This window comes from Chiroxiphia lanceolata, chromosome 6 (genome assembly GCF_009829145.1).
Source record: "Chiroxiphia lanceolata isolate bChiLan1 chromosome 6, bChiLan1.pri, whole genome shotgun sequence".
Taxonomy (NCBI): domain Eukaryota; kingdom Metazoa; phylum Chordata; class Aves; order Passeriformes; family Pipridae; genus Chiroxiphia; species Chiroxiphia lanceolata.
The window spans coordinates 5,750,158-5,778,108 of record NC_045642.1 but is presented as its reverse complement, the minus strand read 5'-3'; the positions used below and the strand labels follow the sequence as shown (position 1 = coordinate 5,778,108).

General features: G+C 37.7%; 1 protein-coding gene across 4 annotated transcripts in view; it reads right to left on the bottom strand.

The window, feature by feature from the left end:
• ANO3 (anoctamin 3) overlaps positions 1–27,951 on the bottom strand; it is a 133,890-nt gene that overhangs the window by 95,814 nt on the left and 10,125 nt on the right. The window contains exon 1 of one of the 4 annotated variants that reach the window (XM_032690443.1): positions 26,813–26,871. The exons of the other annotated variants lie outside the window; for them this stretch is intronic. The gene's annotated coding sequence lies outside the window, so the exon portion shown is untranslated. Of the gene's footprint in view, positions 1–26,812; positions 26,872–27,951 lie in introns of those variants that run through there. 4 annotated transcript variants of the gene reach the window in all.

Below are 27,951 nucleotides of genomic sequence, written 5' to 3'. Positions count from 1 at the left end.
AACTGATCAAGGGAAGCCAGTTGATGAAATCTCTTCGGATTTAAGTAAAGCTTTCAATATTGTGTCTCCCAGTATCCTTTGGGACAAAATGTCCAGCATACAGCTAGATAAACTTGTGTCCTGGGTCACACAGAAATTCTGGTATCCACCTTTTCTTTCTTCTATAAATACACTTTTTGGCCTTTTGGTGTTTTGCCTCACAGTATACATCATCCAGCATAAGTCTCCCAGCCCCAAGCTGCCCAGAGAAGTTGTGGGTACCCCATCCCTGGCAGTGTCCAAGGCCAGGTTGGATGGGTTTGAGCAACCTGGTCTAGTGAAAGGTGTCCCTACCCACAACAGAGGGATTGGAATGAGCTTATCTTTAAAATCCCTTTCAACCCAAACCAACCTATGATTCTATGATATTTAAGGTCCATTACACGGAAACATGATTAGAAATCTATTTTGGGATTTAGGGGGGAAATAAAGACATTTATCTCATGAAATCTCTGAGCAGTCCTGTTACACCTTATGCACACAGAACTAGGAAAAAAATGAAGGCTTCTATTACACTGGGGATATGCCCTGGCCTCAACAGCTCTTAGGCTTTTAGGCCCCCATATGACACGGATTGCATATGACATTAAGAACTGTTAGTAATCCCACCCAACACCTACTGCATTACCTATTTTGGAGTCATTATGATTCAGCTAATTTTTGAAAATAGCAGTTTTCACATCCTCACCTTTTCCTACTTCATCCAATTTTCTTGATTATCTAATATAGGCCACAAATCTATTCTTTCTGTATATCTGATTGAAAACTGCTTTAAGACTTCAGTTTCTCATCATCTACACAAGGAAATTACTTTTAAGAAAACAGATTTTAATTTAAAGCATCAAAATGGAAAGGAAAAATCCTTTTTTTTCCTACAAAAGTAAAAAAAGTAACCAAGTTAAACACAAGATGTTGTTTTTAGTACCACCTCAGTAAGGAAAGACTCATACCAAATTTAAAACGTTAAAGAATACTGTTCACTTTGTACAAAACATGAGACTATCTCATGATCACTCTTACAAACAAAATTATACACGTTCCTGATACTACCCATGTTAGTGAGACGCACGTTAGGCATTTTTAAGTGTCTATTGTTATTAGCAAATAACAGCCAAAACTTTTGATCTTTACTGACAAAGGTGGGAGAAATACCATTTTAAAGTAGAGAACAGTTCAAAGAAGCACAGTGCATTTTTTTGCCACAGGGGTCTACTTACCCTCAAAAGCACAGTTAAGAAAACTAAATAGCTTTTAAATATGGATTACATTCTAAAGCTTTATGCAATACCTTTTATAAAGTATATCTCCATGAATACTTGGTCTTACATAAAATAAAATCTAATTTTAACAGAATGAAATTGGTGCCTGGCTAATCAGTAATACTTGCACGCAAATAAAGCAAAATATTTCTGTCCTTAATTGAACATGGGAATTAGAAGGCTTCAGAAGGCTGCTGACTAGTCTGGAAAATCTCCAAAGCTGTTGTAAACATATCTGCCAGAAAATATTAGAAAACCAACAAAACATTCCATTTTCTCCCCCAAATCCAACAACTTATTCAGTCTCTGGAAGGCTATCTGACCTCATCAAAGCAGCCTATTCCCCAGGCCTCATTCTTGGAATTCTTCAGAAAATGCTTTCTCACAGTAGCCTCAGGAGACTGGCACTGTTAAAATTGAGTTGATTTAGCGACTACACAATGAGGTTATGGAAAAGGAAGACAGTGCAATATTGCCTTTTAATAGAGCAAGATAGGGCTTAAGTGCACCAAGCATAAAATAAATAGGCATCAAGGGTTTTGATCTAGGTTATAATATTTATTTGCTAGCCAAACAAAAGAGGAAACAACTGTAGTGAACAGCCCAAGGAGGCATAAAACTCAGGATGTTGGGGCCTTCTTTCATTTGTATATCCAAGTGGCTCCATTCCTTTTTCACCTTAGGAGACAAAAAGTCTGATAGCAAACAGTTCCTCTCTGAGAAAGATGAACTGTGAAATGCCTTTATTCACATTCTGTATTCTGTCATGGTTGGTCAGGTTAGAAGTCAACAAGTTGGAAATGGGGTCCTATGACCTCATTCTGATTATAACTGATGCAACAATAAAGATGGTCAGTTAAGATAAAAGACACACTTAGCTGTGTTATTTTGTGGACTTAACTAAAAAGTCAATAGGAATACAAACATAAAGTTCTGGTTTTCCTCAGCTTTCTGCATATATCTTTGCAGAACAATATATAAAACCTGTCTGAGATGTGCTTCTGGTAAACAGCAGAACGCATTTTGCAGAGCAAATCAGAGTTTAAAAGAGCTGCTCAGCCAGTAGAGTAGCAAAAACACAATATTCCTCAGACTTGTGTGCAAATCTATCTGGAATTTAGTTCTGTAAGAGAACTGGACAACAAAACAAGCAACCTGCAGGTTACTTCAACTTGTATTTCAATTCCAGAAATGGATCCAAAATTAGGAATCAGTGGTTAATAACACACACATCACAGGCATGGTACTGCTTGAAGTCTTGCCCTGAACAGGGCTTAGGCATTTTCCTGCTTACTAAAAAAGAAGTCGCTTATTTTGGTCACTGCTTTTTCAGTCATAACCAGTACTGCTCTATATATTTCCAGTCAGATCTGGAAAAAAATATCCTTAACCCTCATCCCTCTCCCCCTACCCCATCCCCAGATTTCATTTACAGAGACAGACCTAGTTATGGTTTGTAACAAATGCTGAGCTCTTGGTCCTATGATTCCAATTCAAAAGAATCATGCAAGCAGATTGATTATATTCAGCTGAAAACTGATGCCAGCAAAACTTCAGTGGGAGAACTGCCGGGCAGGCAGCATGGTACTCAGGACAATGACTGGCTAAGGCTTACAGTATTCCATGGGAAAAGTGCTGCAGTGAAAATAATTAAAAACTGAATCCTGCCAGAAGAGATTGGGGGGGGGGATAATATTCTGCTATGAATTATAACTGAGTGTACTGAAGAATACACTTAGTATTCTCAAAAAAAAAAACCAACAATTTTTTTTTTAGTAGAATTAGTACATACTTTACAGATGGAATGGTGCGATGAAAGAGATGGTGGAAAAACTAAAAATATTATAAACTTTGAAAACAAATGAGTAAAACAAATAACAACAAAGTTGTTAATATTTTTTGGTGCTAAATAGAGAAAAAAGCTCTGTGAACATTCTCACTTTTTTCCAAAATTAGACGAGAGCAGAGACAGTAATGACAATTTTGCATGGATGGAAAACATAGCGGAAGTTTAAAGCATTGGACGCTTGTCTAAAGATAGATTTTTTGTGCCATTGTGTAGACATGGCCAGTCCTTCTGCGCAAGTGGTGGAGTCCTGGTAACGAGGTTGAGCAAGTAGTGCTGCTTGTGGCCAGGGCAGGTTAGGTGTATGCATGACGCAAAGAGTAAAGCATGTAGTGTAAAATAAACTCCATATTTTTAATTGCAAGTATAACACAACAGTTCAATGGTTGAAAACAGCGAAATACAAATAAACTTTTACTGAAGGAAACATATAATATGGTTGTAGATAGTATTGTATCACAACAGCTGTAATTAATGTGAAAAAAGCATTCTTCGTTTTGTGAATGTAGGTCTCTCATTGAGGAGGCAAAAATGGTGCAAAGCAAACACAAAGCCTAAAGAGCAGAATCAAATTTAACTGGACCGAGATAGTCACAAGAAGGCATCTAATAGCATAGTATGCTGTTGTAGAATAAGGCAGATTAAAAAAAAAAAATTAGTACAACAAACAGTAGTGAGCAAATAATCTGGAGATGTTTAGCTGTCTTTTTTCCTTCTCCAAGGGAGCCATTCTATTCCTCATTAAAAAAAATAAATCAATCAGGTTCAAAATGAAAAAAAAAAGCGCGCGCACACACACACACACAAAACCCCCCACATGACTGAAAAAAAAATCCAACCCAGTGTGGCAGTATCCTACTGAAAAAGCCAAACTGCGTATACGCACATGGCAGAAGACAATACAAATAACCAATTCAAAGTTCATAGGTTTGATAGAACTCTGTGCTGGTAAAACTGCATAATTAATCCCTTTTTACTGCCAAATATTGAACCTCTATCCTTTTAACTCTTTCTTCATCCTTTTTTTTGTAAATTCTGTTTCTAATTCCACAAAATACTTCTGAACTTCACCTATAGCTATTACCTCCAGTTACAAACTACTTACTAGCATTTCAACTCCTCTTTCCACCAACCCTTTTCTTCTGACAGCAAATGAGAGAAAGGCTAAATTATTTATTATAAGAACAAAAAAAATCAGGATTTTTTTTTTTTTGCACAGAGTAATGAAAGAACACACACATTCTTTATTTTCTAGATGGTATACTGCAGTATAGGTGCAAGAAAATTGTATAAATATCTAGAGAATAACAGGTATTTGTTGCAGTTGTAAAAAAAAGTGCATACACATTTACTGTTTCCAATTTAATCCTTGGGTCATACTCTGGCTATAGAATACTAAGATATAGCTAAATCTAATTACAAGCATGACAACTCTGGGTGGAAAGCAGTGCTAATGCATATTGCAGAAGGAAGAACATTATTTCTACTATCTACCCTTCTCATCCTCCTTGCATTGTTATGTAGTCGTCCCTCTCACAGCTTGCAGGAAATAGCAGCAATGCTATGTATCTTTTCAAAAAGTATTCCAACACCAGAGATGAATTATAAAATACACCAATACAAAATAAACTGATGTCTAGAAAATTCCATAGTTACGCAGCCAAACAATTTTCATTTTAAGTTTCATTAGCTTTTGAGTAACTCATCCATTTTTTACAGCAATATGTGCCCAGACTTTTTTTTTTTTAATTTTTGTTGGTTTCAATAAAAAAATGTGCTTGCGCTGTCTCCAAACCATTGGGAAAAAATGTATTGCTAATGCTAAAAAGAATTCTGTGACTTTCAGCTGAACAGCCCACATGTTCTCTCCTTGATTCTGCAGGTTCCTTGCAGTCCATCACAAGAGAGCTGATTAAATGTAACAGGATGTGCTATACAATATCTGCAATAAGGCTGCAGAAGCCATTTATGTTCTGGCATTTTCTGAACCGAGTAACAGTGTACAGGTCTACAAAAAAAGCCCCCAGTAATGACATCTGAAAGAAATTCCCAGTAATAGCTGAGTAAGAGTTCACACACATTACATTACATTAAACAAAACAGTCTTTAGGTGTGTGATACTTCCCCAGGTGTGTGATGCCTTTCTAAGGAAGACCAGCAGCGACTCTCTGGGTGTGTGATGTTTTATCTCCTATGAGCCAGGCTGTGTCAAAAGGGGCCTTTTTTGTGCACATACACACCCATTACCCTGGAGAATGCCCAAATTTTGTATTTCTTGGGCTTCTCTCCCCACCACACCGCGACAGACCAAGGACACCAGCAAAAACAACAACCAAGTTTGCTGGAGACCTTTGAGTGGTGACCATAAACTTCTATTCTTTTGTCTCTTCCTTTCTCTCTTTTCCTTTACTCATTTCCTGGGTTTTCTTTCTCTTTCTTCCTTTCTGTCTTTTCCCTTGCACATTTTCTTGGGTGATACATTCATACTTTTACATTGCCATATTACAACCAAAACGGCTAAATACCTGTTTTCCTTTGCAATACCACCTTTATGCTTTTATATTGCCATGTTATCATAGATAATAACAACCAAACTGTACTAGAATAAACCATATCTATGTATGTATGTGAAAACATTGATCATCTAGTACTGATTTACTTTAATTCACACCAGGGGAAATTATCAGCAAAACCCAAAAGTGACTCCCTGCCTGGCAGGGCGCATCATAACAGTCTGTCATTGTTCTTCCTTGTCTTGGGGAAGGGGAATGCCGGCTGTGGAAATAACTGGCACCTTGTCCCTGTCTCACAGCCTCGAACTGAGGTGTCGAGCACCTTTTGTGTCTTAATCACGGTCTCTTTTGTATACTTTTGCTATTAACATTGTTGCTGTTACTGTTAGTTTCTTATTCCATTGTTGTTTGTTTTCAGTTTGTTTGTTTTCTGCTATCTCAAACCTATGGTCTCTGCCTTTGTCCCTCTCTCACTGGAGGAAAGAGAGTGGTTTGTTTGGAGTTTAATTCCCAGCTGGTTTTAAACCACTACAAGCCCACAAACTCCTTGGTTTCAATTCAACATACATTTACCTTTACTTTGCACGTTAAACTAAAATAGTGATTTTTTTGTTTTAGGTTGCCTTCAACAGATAACTCATAAAAGATCTTCTCCAGTCTCTGGTACTCGAAACTACAAAAAATACATTAGTCAATAATATTTGGAGACACACAAAAGACTGGAGAAACTGGAGGAACCCATCCCTGCAGATGTGCTCACATGGTGCTTTTAAGGGTCTGATAGAAACAAAGTAATTGCTGCAGATGGCCTAGTTTTTACTGTAGTTTACCACTGTGCAGGCTTTATCTCAGCAACCAAAACTGTGCTAGAGGCTTTAACTCTTCAAAAGGAAGAAGAACTTAGCGACATGACAGAAATTCAGCATCTGGAGGGGTTTGTTCTTTCTTCATTTTTTTGTGTGCTTCCAAAACTGAGGAGCAGCCAGTCCTCTCATTTGCTTAACTTACTAGCTCTCTTCCACTTTCAGTGAGGACAAATGAGTTTGCTGCTAAACTCTGTGATAAGCTAATCCATAATCAACAAAATTTTCATACTAATTTCATATGAGGATTTAATGGCTCAACATGTGAGTCAAATAATCCCTGCTTTTAAGAATCCCCAAGTACTTATCTACAAAAGTGACACTAATGGCTTCAAAGCTCTTTGTGCAGACTTTTAATATGCATTTATATGGTCATATGCATTTCAAAATGCCTCTAAATACTGAATACATAGTAAAGTACACAAAAAGTATGTACAGCTAAGACCAGGAATCACCATGATTTATATGGTGATGCGAGAAAAATTTCTCAAGTGCATGAAGAGTAAAAGAAATCAATTTAAACCTGTTATAAGTGAACAAAAGCAGTCAATCATATTGAAACCCCCTTAATATTTTGAACAAAACAGAAGCTGAACCTGTATTATCCATTAATTATGTGCAGATATGTGAAGATAAAAGCTCAAGGATCAAAAAAACTAGGTTTCTTGCATATCACTAGCTTGACAGACAACCTCTGGTGAATGGAGGAATGTCACAGTCCTCCTGTAAGAAAAACTGATTCAAAGCCTACATCTACTGAGAAGTATTTACCAGAGAAAAATAAAGGTCACCGTGAATTTATCTGTGTGTTCAATGAAGTAAGGATTAAACCCTCACTTATCCTGTTCTGTTCTTCTCTGTGTATAGGAGAGCTTAACTCATTGTTTGAAAACCAGCCAGGATCTCAGTAGATAGCACTAGTGAAATACTACAGTTCTATTCCCACATTCCTATAATATGTCTTTCTTTTTGTTTAAGGTACATATACTCAAAACTGTCAACTTTGCCTTCAGAAATTTTGGTTATGGTTATCGTAATAGACAATGTCTGAATTCAGTTCTGATTGGAATTAGTTACCTTCAAGCCTACATACACAGTGAGTGAGTTATCATGAGGTAATTTAGAATCTAAGTGCCGTGTGGCAGGAAGGCAATTTGCAAAGTCCTTCATAAAACATTTAGAGGTAAAATCTGTTAGAGACGACTAGAGCATACGCTTAGCAACATGGTTCACATTTGGAAAAAAAAGCCCCAACCAAAACAAAACAAAATAGAGAACTGCTGGGGTTTTTCTAATCTCTTTATCTCCCCATGACTGTGGGAGACTGACTCCCCATTACTTGTGCTTTTTAACTGCAGTAAAGGCAAATCAGCAATTTTAGAAATGGACAATCACTGGTAAGTGTAAAGTTTAATTCACCCTGCACCAAGATCAAATAGTTTAAGTCTTAAGTGTGACTTTCCAAACTGAAGGGAAACTACCTGCATCACCTTCAAAAGCCTCTATTCCCATCTTTTAGTCCTGCCCCTCTGCTGAGGGCATCTTACCCCACTGCAAAGACTGAACCACAGCAGCACTAAACCAGTCCAGCGCAAAAGCCAATGCTTACTGTTGAGTGAAACTTCACTGTCTGCCCCAGCAAAACCACTGTTAGGCAGTGAAGCAGCCTTAACAAGGCGAATACATCCCCGTTTTTCACTCCCCTGAGATTTTAATCTCCAGCAGTCACTTTTACCCTCTCAAAGATTCCATCATCCCCACCACCCTGAGACACATTCCTGTTTCCACTGACTGCAAATCAGCTGATGGCAGAGACTGAAAAATACTTACGTGTGTGCCAAATTCATCTTCATTTAAGCACGACTTTTACAGTATCAGAGCTTTCAAAGCAGTGAAAGAAGAGAAATATAAGGCCTATAGTACTAAAGATAATGTTAGAATGTAAAAAAAAAAAAAGGTCATACAGAGGTAAGCTATTCCAGCAAAATCTGAGTAGAGACAGAAACAATAAGATCTCTTATTAGAAAATGGTTGTATTCTTCTGGAGTACTTAAAACTACTCAGTCAACATCGTGGACCATTGAGACAGATTCCAAGTAATTTTTTTACCAAAAAAGAATATTTACATGCTCCAGTAGGTGATGAGCTTTCACAGTTTGGGCTCTGTTCAGTTTCTGAGATTTTCTGCAAGTCAAAAGTGAAGTGACAGTTTTATTTGCAGTCCAGAGCCACCATCGCTCTGCTCCCTCAAATGCACACTGAAGGCAGAACAGCATTACTACTTTTATTGTGCAGTCAGAAAAGTCAGACTGCACTATTAGTGTACAGTCAGAAAAAGACTGGGAAAAGGAATTCAAAACCTGAGGAAGTCTCTGCATACAGCTGTCCTCAGGTATTAGCAGGGAGGGTGAATGCATTAGGAGAAAACACAATGCAGAGTTGTTTAAGCAAACATTTCTTCTTATTAATGAATTCCCAGGTTTAGTGTGGTCCAGTAGTACTATTTTTATTATTGCTGAGGTGAGGAGGAGGAAGAGTATGCCCAAATGAACATTCAGAAAGAAGAAATGCCTGGATGAAATCTGAAAGGCTGGATAGATCCTTTTATTCCATTTACTCTCCAACGTCTCCCTTTTTTCCTGGAAAGGAGATATATTCTGGATGGCTTTTAAAATCAACTATGCATGCATTTTTCAAGTTCTCCTGTTTGGATGAGAGGTCGGGGCCCAAGCTTTTGAGAAAGACAACTGAGGATGAGATTTGGTACTCTGCCAGAACTGTCTTTAAAGTTTATTCTTACTCTTGAAGAGGTTAGCATCACCCCCGAGGAGACTTTGCTTTGAATTCTACCAGCTATTACGTAACTCATTCTCTTCTCTCATTTTCCTATAACTTAAAAGTGCAGCAATTGTGTTCAGATTTCTTAGTACCTCCACAAATGATTATACTTGCCCTCCTACATCATTCCTTTGTGTACTTAAATTTAAAGCAGTGCCTGATATCTGTGAAGGAATACTTTGTATGCTAAGCAGCCTTCTGAGTAAAGTGAGATACATCTGTTTCACACACAGTATTAGTGCTCAGAACTAAATCACTGACACTTCCTGCTTCGCTGGTACATTGTTTTTGCAAGAAATTGGATAAAATATTACACAATTATGATGGTATTATCAATTATTCCTATTGAAATTATCACGTTAGGGGATACAGTACTTCAATATTTCATTAAACATCATCTAGACTGGAATGAGAAATTTAAAATAAATACATTTATTTGAATGACTGGAATCTGCATTTGGTGCCTCATACACCACACACACATTGCTCTCCTAGTGTTTTGTATCTGGGATAAGTCTCAGACATATTTTTAATTTGTTTTAAAGAGGTCCTCTTAAACCAATCAGAAAACCTCTTGTATTGTATTGGGGGAAAAAAAAAAAAAAAAAACCCTACTGACACTATCCATCTTTGGAAGTCATTTATGCCACTGCCCAGGCAATATAACCTGGATTTTTGTTTACTAGCAGGAAACCAGCCAGAGACTCCTGAGCTCTGCATCAGGCACTGTGGTGAATTTGCTGTGCATGTCACAGGGAGACACCTCAGACATCCTGACAAGGTCTCAACATTTTTATAAGAGACTCCGTCGGAGGCAGGAACTTAACATTTTTCGTCAATGGTTATAAATTCTGCAGTTTTTCTGTTATCACTTCAAACATGCCATGTAAGGCAGTACTGTGATAATTAAACTGAGGCCCATGTGAATATCACTGTCCTACTCTCTGAGAAGGAAGGAAAAGCTGCAGAGCTGCAGCAGTGGCTTCAAAATACTATGAAGCAGTGGAGAAATATGGAACTTGCCCACACGTTTGCAAGACACAGCCACACTCTCTCACATCCAGCACACAGCACTATCACAGCACCTCTCATTCTGAAATTCACTCTCCCCATGCAGGAAGCTGTGATAATCATCCATATCATAAAAACAATAAAACAAGACGGAAACAGCATCCTACACAACACCCTTCCTTGAGCTAGCAGCTAACACCCACAATGCAACCCTTCTGCATGACATGATCATCACCAGTTGATTTCTCAAGCATTTAAACAAGACAGATATTCGACCACTAATGTTATTTTTCAATATAATACTATGTTCGGACCCTGCATTGCTGATATTTACATAGCACTGGGATTTCTGAATGCTCAAAACCATTATCTGTTTTACAATTTCTGGAAAAAAGTAATAATCTTTGGCATTTCAGGAAGATAATTAAGTTCCTGACTCCAATTCCATATCTTAAGTGGAATATTTACTTTGAGTCCTGCAATCCAAAAAAAAAATTTTCTTCCAAATACTAAGTACACATCTACTAATTGATTTTGTTTTATTTACTTAAGACTTTACCATGATCTTTAGGAGTATCAGTTATATATTTGGAAAAATTTCAGTGAGAGATGAAAAATAATCGAAACCAAAATGAAGCCTGCCATTTATTCTTAATAGTGCTTCCCTGGATTAGCTACAGAGTAGGTGTAGCACAATACTGCCAAAGCTCTTCAAGTCTTTAGACTTTAGAAAATACGCTTTGCTGTTCAGACAGGTAGCCACTGACTCAGGGTACAGCTAACTTTAATCATAAATTCTGTCTGAAGAGTTCTCCCCTAGGGTTGAGTCTGTTTGATGCAACAGAGCATAGTGCAATGGTAAACATTATTAAAATATTTTAATTATGCCAAGCAAGCAGAAATACACTGAAATGCATGTTAATGCTTTTTTTTTTTGTTTATTTTAAAGTCCTATGAAGTTGCATTAGGATGGCACAAACTTTATATGAATGCTATATCAAAATAGCTGTCTACAGACTTTAAAAATCACAGAATCACAGAATGAATTAGGTTGGAAAAGACCTCTGAGATCATCAAGTCCAATTTATGACCAAACACCACTGTGTCAACTAGACCACGGCACGGAGTGCCATGTCCAGTCTCTCCTTAAACACCTCCAGGGACAGTGACTCCATCATCTCCCTGGGCAGCCTGTTCCAATATCTAATCACCCTTTCCATGAAGAATTACTTCCTAATGTCCAATTTAAACCTCCCCTGGCACAGCTTGAGGTTGTGTCCCCTTGTCCTGTCACTGGTTGTCTGGGAGAAGAGACCAATCCCCACCTGGCTACACCCTCCTTTCAGGGAGTTGTAGAGAGTGATGAGGTCTCTGCTGAGCCTTCTCTTCTCCAGGCCAAACAACCTCAGCCATCCCTCCCAGGACATGTGCTCCAGACCCTTTAGGAGCTTCATTGCACTTGTCTGGACTCACTCCAGCACCTCAACGTCCTTCCTGAATTGAGGAGCTCAGAGCTGGACACAACACTCCAGGTATGGCCTCACCAGTGCCGAGTACAGGGGAAAAATCCTTTCCCTCATCCTGCTGGCCACATCAGTGCTCCTGGCTGATGCAAGCCAGGTGCAATTGGCCTTCCTGGCCACCTGGCCATGTTGCTGGTTCATGTTCAGCCATTGCCGACGAGCACCCCCAGGTCCTTTTCCACTGGGCCACTTTGCAGCCACTCTGTGCCCAGCCTGTAGCACTGCAGGGGGTTGTTGTGGTCAAAGTGTAGGATCCGACACTTGGCCTTGTTGAACCTCAGGCCGTTGGTCTCTGCCCATCAATCCAGCCCATCCAGGTTCCTCTGCAGGGCCTTCCCACCCTTCAGCAGATTGAGACTCTGACCCAACTTGGTGTCATCAGCAAATCTGTTAATGGTAGACAGACTCAATTCCCTCCTCCAGATCATCAATAACGATATTAAACAGGACTGGGCCCAACACTGATCCCTAGTGACTGGAAAACACCCATTTTCTGTTCTGTAAAACTGCCATAGGAAAGAAGAAAATATTACTTCAAAAGGCAGAATGCAGATGAGGTGAAGACAGAGGCTACTGGGAAAGCCAGCAGCACTTGGAACAGGAGGAGACTTGGGCAGCTCTGTGCAGAGACCCAGCCAGCCAGAGAAGCTATTAGGTAAGGAGGTAAGGAGCATGTCTGACCTTTCCCACCAGGAAGGGACAATTTCAAAAGATGGCAATCACGTAGTCTCAGCCACTATACTGTGCAAATTCCTGAATGTTACTTCCTTAGGTCAGGTCAAGCCCCACATTCGGCACCCATTCTCAAAACGCTTCTTATAGGTGCCAGCAAGCCAAAGCAGGCCATGTTCCAGTCAGCACCTGTGGCACCCATCACAAATGCTTCATTAAGAACTGTGTTTCCAAGTATTCTGTCAGAAAATCCATTTTCCACGGTGGGGTGAGGGGAGGGGGTTGGGGAGTGAAAGCACAAGAGCAGATACCACCTTACTTGTCTACCTGAGGCAACTACTTACTGCCACACTCCAAATGTACTCTCCCAGCTCCCGAAACCAAAGAAGCAAAAATCATTCCAGTATTTATTCTGTTACATATTTATATCCAGTCCTTGGTCATGCTAATATTTTTTTCTTCCCACCAAACACTGATCTGAAGCCAAGACAGTTATTTTCACAAAGTCCTCCTACAAAGAGCATTTCCACGACTGCATTCATAACCACACTGCCATATGTCACATGCCATACCTCCAAGCTAATGAAGGCTAATTCAGGCACTGCCTTGTCTAGCCCAGGGTAACCTATTTATTGGCAGTCCAAATCAAGACTACAATACACCACCAGATGCAGACAGACCTCTATTGCAAAAGTTAATACATGGTTTCAGTAATATTACTCATACCCCAAAACATTAAGCACTGCAAAAGGCAAAGCAGAGACTCATCACAACCACAACATATGTGTCTAGATTTCACACTGGAGATGATTTACATCCCATTGGTTTAGACCACAGATAAAGCCAACATGCAATTATCAGGATCCACTGCCTAGAGTCTAAAATAATCAAATTAATCAGTTTAATTTGGAGTCCTGAGTCTAAATTTTCCAAGCTGGCTGATTTTAAAGTACTTTAACAGCTCTCTGACAATATCCTTTGTTACAAAAGTCAAACCTCTCTATTCCTTGCACAACATCACGTAAGTGGACACACGATTTCTGCTTCATTCCAAATACAGCAATAGTTACTATTTTTAATTCTATTGTACAGCCTTTCACAATTTCATGTACCAAAGAAGGGCTCTTTCCCTTGTGGCAGCATTTTGTTACTTTATTTCAGAATCAGAGAACATCCTGAGTTGGAAGGGTCCCACAAGGATCATTGAGTCCAGTCCTTAGCCCTGCATCCATTCCCAGGAGTCACACCCTGTGCCCAAGAGTATCATCCAAACACTCCTCAAGCTCTGTCAGCCTTGGTGCTGTGACCACTGCCCTGAGGAGCCTGTTCCAGTGCCTAACCACCCTCTGGGGGAAGAACCTTTTTCTAATATCCAAACTAAACCTCCCTCCAGCATTACTAATGGCTATGCTGATCAAGTACCTCATTAAAACATTTATTTCTCCTAATTAATAATTTTGTTAATTAAAAATGATATTTTTTCACAATCATCTCATTACTGAAAAACACAAGATACCAGAAGAATTCTAAAAATGCTTGCTGCACAAACAAGTTATCCTAAGGAGCCTCAGCCAGACAAGACTTCAGATTTTCTGAACCAAAGATGCTGGTATCCTCCATTCAGCATGGGTAACACTACTCTTGTTGGGTGTGAACTGCTTTGAAAAAAACAGGGAACAGATATTCCTGTCAAATATGGCTGAACACACTGTGTTTATCTCCCATCAAATAGACTGTAGCTCCATCTGGACCAAGATAAAAATTTAGATTGTTCTAAATCTTCACATGCCCTTTAGAAGCCCTTCTGAGACCACATTTTAAATTTGCTTATTAAACAGGTCTACTTTTCACTGTGAAAATCCAACTCCCAAGCTTTTTAAAATAGAAGCTTTATAACTGATCCATTTATTGCATAAAGTCAACTGATAACAGAACCAAACCTCAGTAACACTATTTAAAAGCAGAGCTACATACATTTCTCTCCTAAATGCTTTGGGATGAGACACAGACATGGACAACTTCACATCTGAGGTTGCAGACAGACAAAGCTGACCAAGTATGACACAGTATGTTGATACAAGGCCCAGAAGAATTGACAAGTTGTGACACCTAGAAGAACAGATTCTCCTTCACCCCAGCTGCCAGTTTGCCCCTGTGAAAGTTCAGGGTTTATTTCCTGCACATTTGTTTGCACACACTGAAACAAAGTGAGACGCGATTCTGTTGCTCACAGCCACGTATGAAAGCAAGATTCATCATGTGTTGGCAGTTCATGGCTGTGCAACTCTTGTTTACCTGAGAGCTTGCCTGCAGATCACTGCAGCAGGTGACACTGAAGAACTGAGTGATTTTCTTCTTGCACCAACTGCGATGCAGTTCCACGTCAACTTTTGGTAACTGATGAGAGTGCATGTCACAGCATGTGACAAAGGCTTGGAGCAAGATACAATGGAAAGCCTGTTGAAAAGATGGCTTTCTTTAGCCTCCTCCAGCAACCTTTGTACCAAACTCAACTCAGCTACTTGAACATTAGGCCCACGTAGACAGCTCAGTGCTGTGGAGGTGTACAGAGCTATTTTAAAAATCTGTAATTTTATAATTTTCCTAAATTACAGGGGAAAAGTTGAGATTATTACTAAAGCACTTAAAAACTCTAAAGGTTAAAATTTGAAAAAAAAAGTTACCAGTGCTCTTTCAAAGCCTATGATTTAAAGAGAAAATGATATCCTTTCAACAAACACAATTAAGCAAAATATACAGAACTATGCAACTCTTCTATGTTCATCTTTGCACCTGACTTGGATTTCAATATTACTGCAAGATATTTTTTCTTTTCATGCATACTGTATCTTATTAATATTTTATAACTTTATGAAATTACAGAATTGCTCACATAGAACGTAATTCTTACCTCTTTCAAACCCAAATGCAAATGCATTTTAACCATTATCTTGTCACTTCTCATAATATCCACTGCAGCTCCTTTCATAAAAACCTGGAACATCTTCCAACCAACTCCAACCTTTGGGAGGTGTAATTTGCAACAGGTTCATGAGAGGTTGCAGAACTGTGCATCCTGCAGGATACGTGTCTTAATACATACACACACACACACACACACATAGGAGAAATTAGGACTGACAAAAGGTCTTTCCTGATAATGCCCTTCTGTTGAACACACGCCCCCATCATACATGCACACAGCTACAATGGTTTTCTCTCTGCCACTGTATTGTAACCCCAAATGAAGCATCCTGCTGAGCCTATCAAGCATATCAAAAGTGAGACAGAGATTTTACATTCTTTCTTAGAAAAGACCATAGTCTGGCCTTCCACTTGCCACGGGGTCATACAAACTTTCACATAAATTAATTCCACCTCTCCTGGGTAGCAAGGAAGCTGTACAGCAAGAAACTACAGGACCATCTTAAAAGCCACAGGTGGTAGTCACTACGGTGGATGAGGAGGCAAGGCTGGTTTTAAGTGTGTGTTCCTGCCACAAGCTCAGCTATTTTAGGTAGGAGGACTGAAAATGTATAATAAAACATGTTTTCCACAATTGCTACAGGCTAGAGAATATTTGCTTCATGGATTTTGCACTATGTAAAATAGAGTTATGGGCACTGCAAGGTATACATTTAAAAGAAGTGTGCAGTTTCTCTTATGAAGTATAATGTTTAAATAAGGAACTGTCTCACTATCTAACTTAAAATACCTGGAGAACTTGCAATTACTTTTTTTAACTTGGAGGTACAATTGCCATCACGTTTGTCATAGATGTATTTTTAAAGTAGATTGCAGGATCTCACAAAAATCAGTATCACAGATTGTGTTTAGCCATCTTATTAATACACAGTGATATACGAACTGCGGGCCAGGAAAGCACTCAAAATTTTGCCTCAAAATATTTTCAAAGTTTGGCATACTTAGCATCTTGCAAAAAAAGAATTTAACAGTGCAGGATCAAGGTGGATTCGTGCTCTGAAGCCTGTGGATTGTGAAGACATTAGAAAGCCTAAGAAATTACATTTAACATCAGAAAGAATTTGGAGTCTAAAAACAAATGTTTATGTTCCTCTCCTTGCTTGGCAATTTTTGAGTTGAATACATTGCTGTGACATCCAAGGGAATTGGTTTATAACAAGAGAAGACCACAGCAAAATGGCTGGAATGTAAAACACCATGTCCAACTCCCGAGGAAGTATGCTGGGTTATTTTTCTCCTACACTCATACAGTCATCAAGCATTAAAAGAAAAAAATTCATCACAGATAATGTTATATATTGGTTAACTCTCAGAATATTCAATAAGAGAGAATTAATTAAATTACAAAATGTGAAGATGATAGGGTAGAGCAGGGAAAAATCACGTTTAACACAAGGACAGAACTTTTCTTTGGGGAACATCTTTTGAGTACAGGACAAGCAGAACAATTCACATATATGAAATTCAAATACACATCCAAAAGTAGTTTCTGAATACTGTTCAAGGAACAGCTCTCAGTAAACACTGCATGGAGCTACATAACATTTAATGGAAGGTATTCTGAAAGTGAAACATCCTTTGAAACCATTCAAATCATAAGCCAATACTTTTATTAACCCACAGCTGTTTGATAACAAACCTAGACAGGCAATCTGAAAAAGTTTCAACCTTACTTTTAGGTTAGCATTTATCACAGTAACTACTACAGTGCAATACACAAGCTCCTCAGTTTAATAATATGTAGTCCCACAATTGTTTGAGAGGACTACTCATGGTCAAAGTTAAAAGACTTTCAATATGTATTACAATATTGTGTAAATTATTCCATTAACAGCAAACTTTCCTATAATGAAATAAGTATGCATACATAGCTTTGCAATATTCACAGCATAAAACTGTAACTCTTTCTAACCACAATGGAACAGGAGTTAATAAATACCAAGATGACTCTGAATAATTTAAAATTCAGTTAAATCAATTAGATTATCTGAAAGAAAAGACAGTGGCTCGTGTTTAACACACAATTTAATTTACATTTGAAGTTTGCAGCTTTTATTTCAGACTTGCAAAGAGTCCTTACATGCTTAGAAGCTTATCTAACTTTTCTAGTTATGCTAGCAATTACAAGATATTTTCTCTAGCACTGCAAAAGTTGTCTCACTTTCACTCTTAAAGATAATGTTATTAGAATTAATAACATTATTACGAATTCTGTTAAATACAGAGGAAGCATATCCAACACAAAATCGGAGTTAAATCCATGAAAACCTTTTCTGCAGGTAATTAATAACCTTTTTAAAATTACTTACTTCCATTTTAGAATTTGAAAAACATGTCTATATATGGTTATATAGATGCATAAAAGGGGGAAAAATGAAACATTTTAAAGGAAGTAAAAAAAGTGAATATAATAGTATGAACAGCTGGCACTAATGAGATTGCAAAAAAACATAATTTACAGTTAACTCATTTCACTCAACCCAAAGACTCTCACATACCTACTTGAGTTTATTTTTCAATTTTTCCTACTTTTGTTAAAGATATAATTACATCACTTATTTCTATCATAAGCAAAGATGCTCATTTAACATAATACTGTCCCTGTAGCTCAGACCCTCAAAGAATAATTATTCTGAGATATCCAGTAAAAAATGTAATGTGCTTCCAGCAAACAATCCAACAGTTTTGCTGGCATACATACAGCGATGGATCACATCACAAAGTCTGGATTCTTGTGGTAAAAGGGAAAATAACTTACACCATCTTCAAGATTTTACAAATTCATCAGCACTAGCTCAACATGAATACCATCCAGTTTGGCTGAAGCACAGTTTAGAACAGTGAAACTTGACTAAAAAGCCCATTCTAACCACCCAGTACAGTGTGTGGGCCTAAGGGCCAAAATCAAACAGTGCAAGAACAATGCTGACCCAGAAAAATCTGATTAAACAGCAGGCTATCATCTAGCCAAGAAATACAACAAGGTACCAGTGAATCACCCACAGTAGTTGATCAACCATATCAGGACTTCAGAAATAAGGATACTTCAATGCTGGAGATTTTTGTGAGCCTAAAGTCTGTTTGGTTTTGTTTGATTTTTTTTCTGAATACTGGTCTGCAGCCACAGTGGCCACTAAAGAACTTTATTTCATATCTGTACTCTTTCAGCCATCACAGCTGACGTGCTCTCAGCCTGACAGCTGTCCCCAAGAAGGGGTCATGCTGAAGAAGACAGTGAGACCAGAAGCTAACAATATTCCAAACCACTTCTCACCATCCACTCTTTTCTTCATTCCATTATGTAGGCAAATCATTACATCTCAATGACTGCCAAAATCTGCCTTTCTATCACAACTTACTAAGACAACAAAAATGGGTCCAAAATTTTATGTGGTGCTATGACAAAACTTTATAGTGCTCCTCTGAATTTATATTGCTTAGGTTCCCAGCTAGACTAAATATTGATAGCTCTTTCTGCCACCACTCATAAAAAAATTTTTTACCTTGGTTGAAGATAATGGGGTGAACACTTCTAAAGTTAAGCATCTTTTGTCAGAAATATGTTCACAAAACTTTATGTGAAGTATGAAATTAATTTTTATATATATGCATATATATAAAACCTAATTGAATTCATGCAAAATTTACTTGGCATTTGTGGTTCACAAAAACCCCCTCTTGTTCTTCTACAGGTTATAACATATTGTTTATAGTTATATATGTGAAGAACTGTCATTAATATGAAATTAGCATAAGTAGAAATATTATGTCAAAGGGCCTCTTCTTTCTCAGCAATCTTGTTTCCCATCACAAATAATAGACTAGAGTAAAATAAAGAAAGTAGGAGGAACAGAACTTCTAAATAAATTGCCAGGGCCGATAACCTATTTGAGAGAAATATACCCTTAAAGTATATAATTTCTTCTCTTAAAGAGAGAAGAAGAGATAAAATATACAAAGGCTCTTTTCAAGTATTCTTTTTGATATATTAATTCTAAAGACAGCAATGTTCAGCTGACAACCATTTCTGAGCATCAGCATACAAAGCAATGACAAACTGGGATTTACATGACCTGACAATCATTTTCTAGTAATTTATACTTATAGATGCCTCCTTTCACTTCATGAGCCACGAAGAACACTTCAGATGGAGGAAAGTAAGTGTCTTCCAAGTAAAATGACGAAGTTGCCTTCAATTTATTTATTTTTTTTTTCATACCTGGGAAGTTTTTTTATCGTTTGTAATGACACTCACTTAGGCTTCCAAGGGCATAGCTGTTGACCTTTCTGTTTCTCCTGTCCTCCCACCCACAGAAGCAGCAGGCTGCCTTTTGTCCCAGTCAGGTCCACAGCTTGTCCCATACTGACTCCAAGCCTTCCAAGGCCCTTTGGGGGGGACTGAAGGAAGGCCAACAGAAGACTAAGGGAAAGGTAGCTGCAGAAATGGATCTCCTCACAAGCTACTGTGTTTCCAAGGCTATCTAAAGGACCACGTGGGCATGTCCAACTCTGAGGTTGTCCAGGACTTCAGTGAAATAAAAGCAGTTTCAAGATGACAGCTGATTTGTACACCCTGCTTCTGCATCGGGAGAAAGTGAAATGCCTTGAGTGTTATGAAAGACCATCACACTTCTTGGTTCATGTTGTAAGCTTCGACATCTAGAAACCTGCCAATGCCAGAGAGAAACAAGCAGGGAAGAGTTCCCTTGTCTCAGTAGAAGAAAACAACTTTAGATTAGATTAGAACAGAATGGAAGAACAGAATCATTTCAGTTGGAAGGGGCCTACAACAATCATCTTGTGTGACCACCGTCTGAGCACTTCAGGACTGACCAAAAGCTAAAGCATGTGAGGAAGAGTATTGTCCAAATGCCTTTTAAAGACTGATAGGCCTGTTCTAGGAAGCCTGTTCCAGTGTTTGACCACAGTCTCAGTGAAGAAATTTGTCTCCCTCTGGTTTTGACACGAAAATTTGAAGATGGACACCCCTAACGATCCCACTTACTTATGGTATAAAATGAATCATTTAACACTACAGTAATAAAATTTTATAATCATCAATAACTCTGAATGTTTCTCTAAAATAAAAAAAACAACTTAGAGGAAGGTATAGAAGAGTCATGTTAGCTAGTGTGGTTAAGGCAGGGCATATAGATTCATTATTGGGGCAATGCACAGCTTCACCTTTCAGAAAATTAAACCCTTCCCTATGTGTGAGCCATCTCTGTATTATTTCAATACAAATAAGTTAATGTGGAAGCAAAAAAGTATGTATGTGGACAGGATAACCCTGGTATCAGGTTAAGCTAAGGTGTGGTTTGTTCTTGGTATGCAGATGTACAGAAATGGAAATGGGATGGGGAATTTTACATTCTAGAAGTAACCTAGAAAGAGGATTTCACTGGAAAGGGGTATCTGTGAATCTTTATGAAACTGTAGTGTTTCTGATAATGAAAGTGTCAGACAAGAAAGCAGTTCCTTCTCATGAACATACTAAAAGTCTTAAGCTGCCTAAAGTTTTATTTCATTTTGATACACACTGTCCAGAACTAGTATTTTGAAGTATAGTCATAACATTTGGGAAAAGCACAAGGAAGTGTGAAACAACAAATCCTTTTTTTTTTTCTATTTATTTGCTCTAACAAAAACAAAATCCTCTTGCCCTTGAGATGGTCCTAACAGTGTGCCAAACACAAACCTCTCCAAACATAGTAAATAACTGACATTGAAAGAGGGGTGAAAAAAACAAAGAAGGAACAAGATGCTATTATACAAGGGAGCGACAAAGGAGAATAACTTTTATATATTCCCTGTTTGAAAAACGCGTTTTGGAGTTTGATTACTATAAACAAGGCACAAATTAAGTCCTTATAAAATGCTTGCTATGAAGCAATTCAATAGAAACATTCCTTTGATACTGTAAAACTTCTGCATTTTTCCTGGCTTCAGCTGAAAGCTCTGCAGCTGTACCCACAATTCTTTTATACTCCTTCAGGTAAAATAGCAAAAGAAATAAGAATACATTCTAGAAAAGAAAAAAAAAAAAAACCAGAATGACAACTCTATTCTTTCGCTTTTTTTTTTGCCCTTTTATGTAGGAGCAATTATTTTGCCTTATTATAGGAAATTTGGCCAGTGGTTATAAAGTAAAACTATCTTTCAATGAGAGCTACATTTCTACTTTCACCATAAAAAGAAACCCTAAATTTCCCAAATGAATCAAATTCACCAAATGGATTTTCAGCCCTGATACTGAATTAATACCATAATACTACATCTGACCAACTGCTTAGATTCAATTTCAGATAAAATAAAAAATTAATCTTACTCAATATTTGCAGGGAAGCCAAAAGATTAAACATTTTCTGGTGCAGTGATTCCAGCTGTCTGTCTCCACAGCCTTTCAGCCTTTGATTTCAAAAGTTGTTTCCAGATACTAAGGGAATTACATTTTGCTGACAGAAAACCTTTGCACATTACCATTAGAAACACTTTATCACTAGAGCAGTTCATTTTGATTACACTCTTGCTGGACTAATTACTGAACCACTAAGAGATACTGATGACAGTATCTTATCAGGAAAAAAACCCAAACCTTTACAGGAATATCTTCTTAAAACAAATGAAAAGCACTGTGCTTTCCTATAATATTCATACAAAATTTTAGTGAAGCAGTTGCAAAAGAGCAGATTACTATTCTAGAGCTCTGACAACGCCATTTAGAATAAGCCTATGCAAAATGGTAAAGATGTTACACATGGGGTACAGAGCAACCAGCCTGAAAAAAAAAATTACATAATTCCTTCAACTGATTTAAAGTCTGCTTTTTCTGATACACATGGGAGATGAAAAATCACTCATTTTTGTCTCAAAATTATTTTATTTAAATTGAAAAAATCTTTTGTTTCTATTCTTAAGGTAAAGAAAATAACCTCTAAAGTGAAAACTTCAGGGGGGGGAAAAAAGAGCTTTCGCTCTTCTACTATTCTAAAATTTAAACTTCTTCAAAGCTTCTCTTTTTGCTAGGAAAAAAATTGGCTGAATGAAAAATTGTTTGCACTATCCTATCTTTTAAGTTTTTCAAACCAGATCGGATGAAGCAGTGCCAAGAAAGGTCACATTTAAAGAACTCAAATTTTCTGGGAGATCTTCTATCAAGTGTGGAGGACAGAATGGTCACTGAACTCAGATAACTTGAATGCAGATTAACTTCTGAATGCTTAATAAATGGAACTTCAAAGTAGATGTAAAATATTCTCTGCCTTCACTGAATCACAATGGATGTTACATACGTGATTTGAAAAGTCATTCCATACATTAAATGTTGGATTCATGGAAAAAAATTGTGTCAAGTGAAAGTGAAATTTGACTGAAAATTTGACTGAAAAAGAAATATGAAAATAAAATTCTTGCAGAACTCCAGTAAAACTATGCCTATTCAAAAGAGTCAGTGCTAACATTAAACTGCAAAACCAGTTAGCATACAAAGTTTTCCTTTTCTTTCAAACACAGTTAATGAAAGGATAACTACTGGTTTAGTCATTAATACTTTTTTAAGTTATGTGAGTCCTAGGTGTGATTCATAGACACTAATGGAATGGTTTACTAGTGCTTTAAAAGCTTTTAAATTATTATTTTTAAAAAACAAACTTAAAAAAACCCTAACGAACATAGCAAGTAAAAAGATATGGGGAAGAAAAAAAAACCATAAACCACATTTCTTGCTGGAAAGTTTTAGGATGCAATTCCGCCTTGCATCTAAAGACACCTACATCATCCTGGTTTGCACACCAAGGCAAATGACCATGGTTACAGACACATATCTTGCATCTCTTGAGGCTCATCAGTTGCTTTTGTTTGGTGTGATGACTCCTCCTCTTCAGTGCATTCAGTTGCCTTCAACTTTTTGCAAAGCTCTATCTGCAGACTCTGTGCACTTCTATATTTGACTCCAGGAGGGTGGCCCACTTGCCTTAAGAACTCTTAACTTGCCCTAAGCTTTCTTAAATACTGAAATCACTGCTAGAGTCTTATTTCTGATTGACAAATTGACACACTGATGGAAAAGTCTAAAAAAAAAAAAAAAAATAGAAAGGTTGCTTTAGGGATGGTGAGGGTTTATTCTCTTTTTGTTTTGCTATTAGTAGGATATATGACTTCATTATACTTATTTCATTGATGGCAGCTTTTTAGTCTAAATTCAATCAGTGTGTTGGGTTAAAAGTAAATTAAAATAGCACAGCTCACCTATAGTTGGTGACCTGCCCTTCTTTGAGTCATCTGTGCCTGTAAGAACTTCAGCTACAGCCAGGACTTCAAATTAGAAGGCATTCAGTATTTGGAGCCTTGAAAACAAAGTTTCATGACCTGTTACCCATTACCTATTCAAATACTTCACAAGCTTTTGCTTCTCAACAGTATGTTAACCACTCCAGAAGCCAAATCATCCACACCAAATAACAGAGCCATGCATGCTTCTTTTGAACAGTTCCCCGCTTATTTTGTTGGTAAAACCAACAAAACAATTTAATTTAGAAATTCATGGCAACAGCTATTGGCTATAACAATTGACACTGCACCTCTCAACATGAAGACTCCCAGTGGAGTCAGCAGTGAGCCCTTGCAGAAGCAAAGGCTGATTCCCTCTTGAGCTGCTTTGATAAGTATGAAGCCAGGAAGTCAAGGGAAGAGATTATTCCTCTCTAATTGACCCTCCTGCAGCCACATCTTTGAACAGCATCCAGTTTTGAGGCACCCCTGTACAGGAGACCTCAACATGCTGGAGGCCTATAACCAGCAGGGTTAGATCTTCTCCCCTTTCCCAGTCTCTCAAGTCTCTCTTCCCCCCAACCTTTACCCTCTTTGACTGAAACCATCAGTCTCCAGCTGCTTCCATAATGCAGTATGAGTGTTTACTTACTAAATGCCCAGATTATTGTGCTAATTTAAAAAAAAAAAAAAAGGAAAAAAATAAGAATGAGGAACAAAGGGAGATTATCAGTATCTTCAGAATCTTCTTTTATTATTAGCAGTGAGTGGTAACTTCTAGTCAGATTCTTAGCTATGCTTTACTGTGAAAAACAAAAAACAAAAGCATATTTTACAAATCTGAAGAGAACTGGACCATCAGAGCTATGTCATTTTAAAACTCACACAATCTGCAGGCAAAATAACAGGCAATCTGCTATCAGCACCCTAAAGCTATACTGTTCTGTTGATAGATGAGGAAGTTGTTCTCACCAAATGTATTACTTTGGTTCACTTCTTGGAATACAAGGATCTCATATGCAGTTATAATCTTACTAGCATCTCTGCTGTCAACTCTTAGGAAAAATAAAGAGTGAAGTCTTACTAATAACATATAATGAACTGCTTTTTTGAACACTTAATCCAGAAGCTCACCTGTACAGCAACACTCAGAATTACTGGTAGAAAGCTTGCAATAGTAATTCACATTGTCCTCTGATACCTGACTGGGTTTTGCAAGGATTAAAAAAAAACAAAAACCAAACCCCCCCCCCCAAATTGGTAACTAAACAATTATTGTGTAGCATAAAATATATCTTCATCCAATATTTATATTCAATGTTTAGAAAAAAGTATTTTGCAGTGACTTAGCAAAGTATAAAATGACATTTCAATTAAATCAGTCAGGAAAACCTTATGTCTACAAAAGACAGATCATTACCCAATAAAATGAAGACATGAAATAAAGAGGAAAACAGCATGGGAAAAAACCCACATAACCAAAATCACATTCATACCCAGTTTCTAGTGGAAACTGTATTAAAGAATCACCTAACCAGGAGTAAAAAATTAATGATAATAGTAGCAACAAAACGGAGTGTTGCCCCTCTCCCCTCCAACCCTTCCCTCTGGAAAACAGTGAATTTCAAATGAAGAGAGGAAAAAAGAAGATGAAATTACCCTAATAAAGCTAGAACAGGTTAAAGTAAACTAAAAGACTAACAAAAATGTATTCTTCATGAAAATATACATTTTGAGGACATTTTTGATGAAATCTATTAAATGCTCTGGACAAAGCTGCGGATGGTTTGAATTCAGCTGTGATCGTTTCTTTCCATGTATTAATGTTCAAATAACTAATGTAAGAGTGGTGGTTTGAGGCTGGCATCTCTGCACTGATAGCTGCTTCCTTTCTCTCAAGTCTGGACATACACACTGGATATATAAAATATAAATGGACATTTGGCAGCTCGACAAGCATGCTGGCAACGAACCAAAAATCTCATAACCACGTAGTAACGGGCTATTTCAGGGCCCCAGTGTCACGCAAAGGATCCCCAGATGGGTGCAGCAGAAGAAAGAGCTTCAGGTACTGAACAGAGAGAGACAGTTACAAAAAATTCCACCTTCTCATTCCCTCCCCCTCTCTCCAAAAGTCATGAAAGGGCTTCGAGAAGCACAAAGTAACAGATACCTGTCATATGCTGTTCATAATAGCACAGTCTCCTACACAAAGTACCAGAAAGCTGAAAGGGAAATTGGAAAGACTCAGACAGAATTTAGCACTGGTAAAAATGCTTTTCTAAATTAAAGGAATACCTGTTTTGAAAACATTTCTCTCTCTCTTTTTTTTTTTTTTAACTTGTTAAAGGGGTAAAAATGCCAACTAGCCAGCTTAATTGATTTCTTGATACCTTGCTTTGCCTTGTTTCCACTCTAGGTTTGCAAGAAATTTGGATTCCTTATGCCTAGGCACAAAAGTCTGCCAGTAAATACCTATAGTCATAAGTATTAACAATTTCTAATAGATTATATATGAACTAGATGTTGGCATTAGTAGGCCCCTCAGATAACTCACTCCAGAACCAACATGCCACAACTGGACATAAAGTTACAAACTGCAACCAAGGTGAAAAACAGTCCAGTCAGACTGACAACCAGACCTAAAGCCTTGTCATTAGGATATGAAGAATCATTTTTCTCTCTGAAGAAAACCTTTCCATTAAAGTACAAACACTTATGAATGCAAATTTCAAAACATTTTGTTTATTCCTCAGATCAAATACAAGTCAATCTCATGTTTGAGATTTCCTAAATTATAAAATAATAGAAAGCCGGAGAAGCTCCATTCCTACAGTACAAAAGAAAAGCAAGTTTAGATTACTCCCTACCAACACATTATATTTAATTCAGGGTAATATCCTAGAAGATATTTGTTTCAAGCCTCAGATGTGGACAAACCTCTGACAGCTCAGAAGATAAAAATCAGGATAAAAATTTGAAGTATTGTCCTCACCATGTTAGCCTGTTCTCCTTCTCATTTTGGAGTGTGACTAACGCAATCCTACTAATTCCTCTTCATCCACTACTTATATTGGCTAATGAGATACAGGGAGCATCATTTCTTATTCACAGCTAAACCCCATAAAAGCAAATCCAATCAGAATCTCCGGTATATTCACTGAAATCCCACTGTTACCAGTGAGGGTACGTGCGGCTTCTGTGCGGACAGCACCCCCTAGATCTTTATGGCAAAGTTTTATTTAAGTTCAAGTACACTCAACATAATTACCAAAACAACCACTGTGAAAATCTTGGGGTCCAACCACACTTCAGGAAGGCCAGTAGAAGTGACAACTACTACTAATAACTACTGTCTTATGATAGGCTGGGTTTCCACTCTGTTTTTCCCTTTTATTTAGATGCTGGATTTCTGAAACAGCAACTTCAAAGTCCTGCATTTCCTGAAAGTGTGAATTATTAATAGCAACATCGTTAAGCGTCTTTTTATTATTCATTTATTCCTCCAGAGTATTTATGCTTCTGAAAATCTTTCTCCTCCTTGTTTATGGAACTCTATACACCAAGGCACTTCACAATAGTGAGAGCAATGCATTGGTGGTTGCTGAATAGACAACAGCACCTGCTTATAATAAAAACACATTATCTGAAAAATCCTTGCTTTCACACATTAAAAAAATTTTTTGTAGTGAGAGCAAAATGATGATCCTAAAGCACCTTTATTTCTCTTTCCATGACGTTGTTCCTCCCCTAACAAGTGTTGTACAGTGCTAAGACGCTCTTCCACCTCTGCATCCCAGGATGTCTCCTGTATCTCTAGAGAGGGATTCCCCAGCCTGTGATGTGCTCCAGAGAGCTGCTGACAGGGTTCCATGGCTTTTACACCTTCTTTAGTTTGCAGTTTTCTAACGATACACACACACTATCTACCAGTGGTACTCAGGAGACGAGATGTCTTGTTCTGAAGCTTGCAGCTTGCCCCAGTCAAAATTCAGGGCAAATTCTGTGTTTAGCCATAACCACATAACAAACTTATCTATCAAAGATGGAACCAGGAGCAGCTATTTAGGTCTAAATTCATATTTTAAGAAATAATTTAAATTTTCTGGTGAACGTAAGACTTGTTTTAAAAAA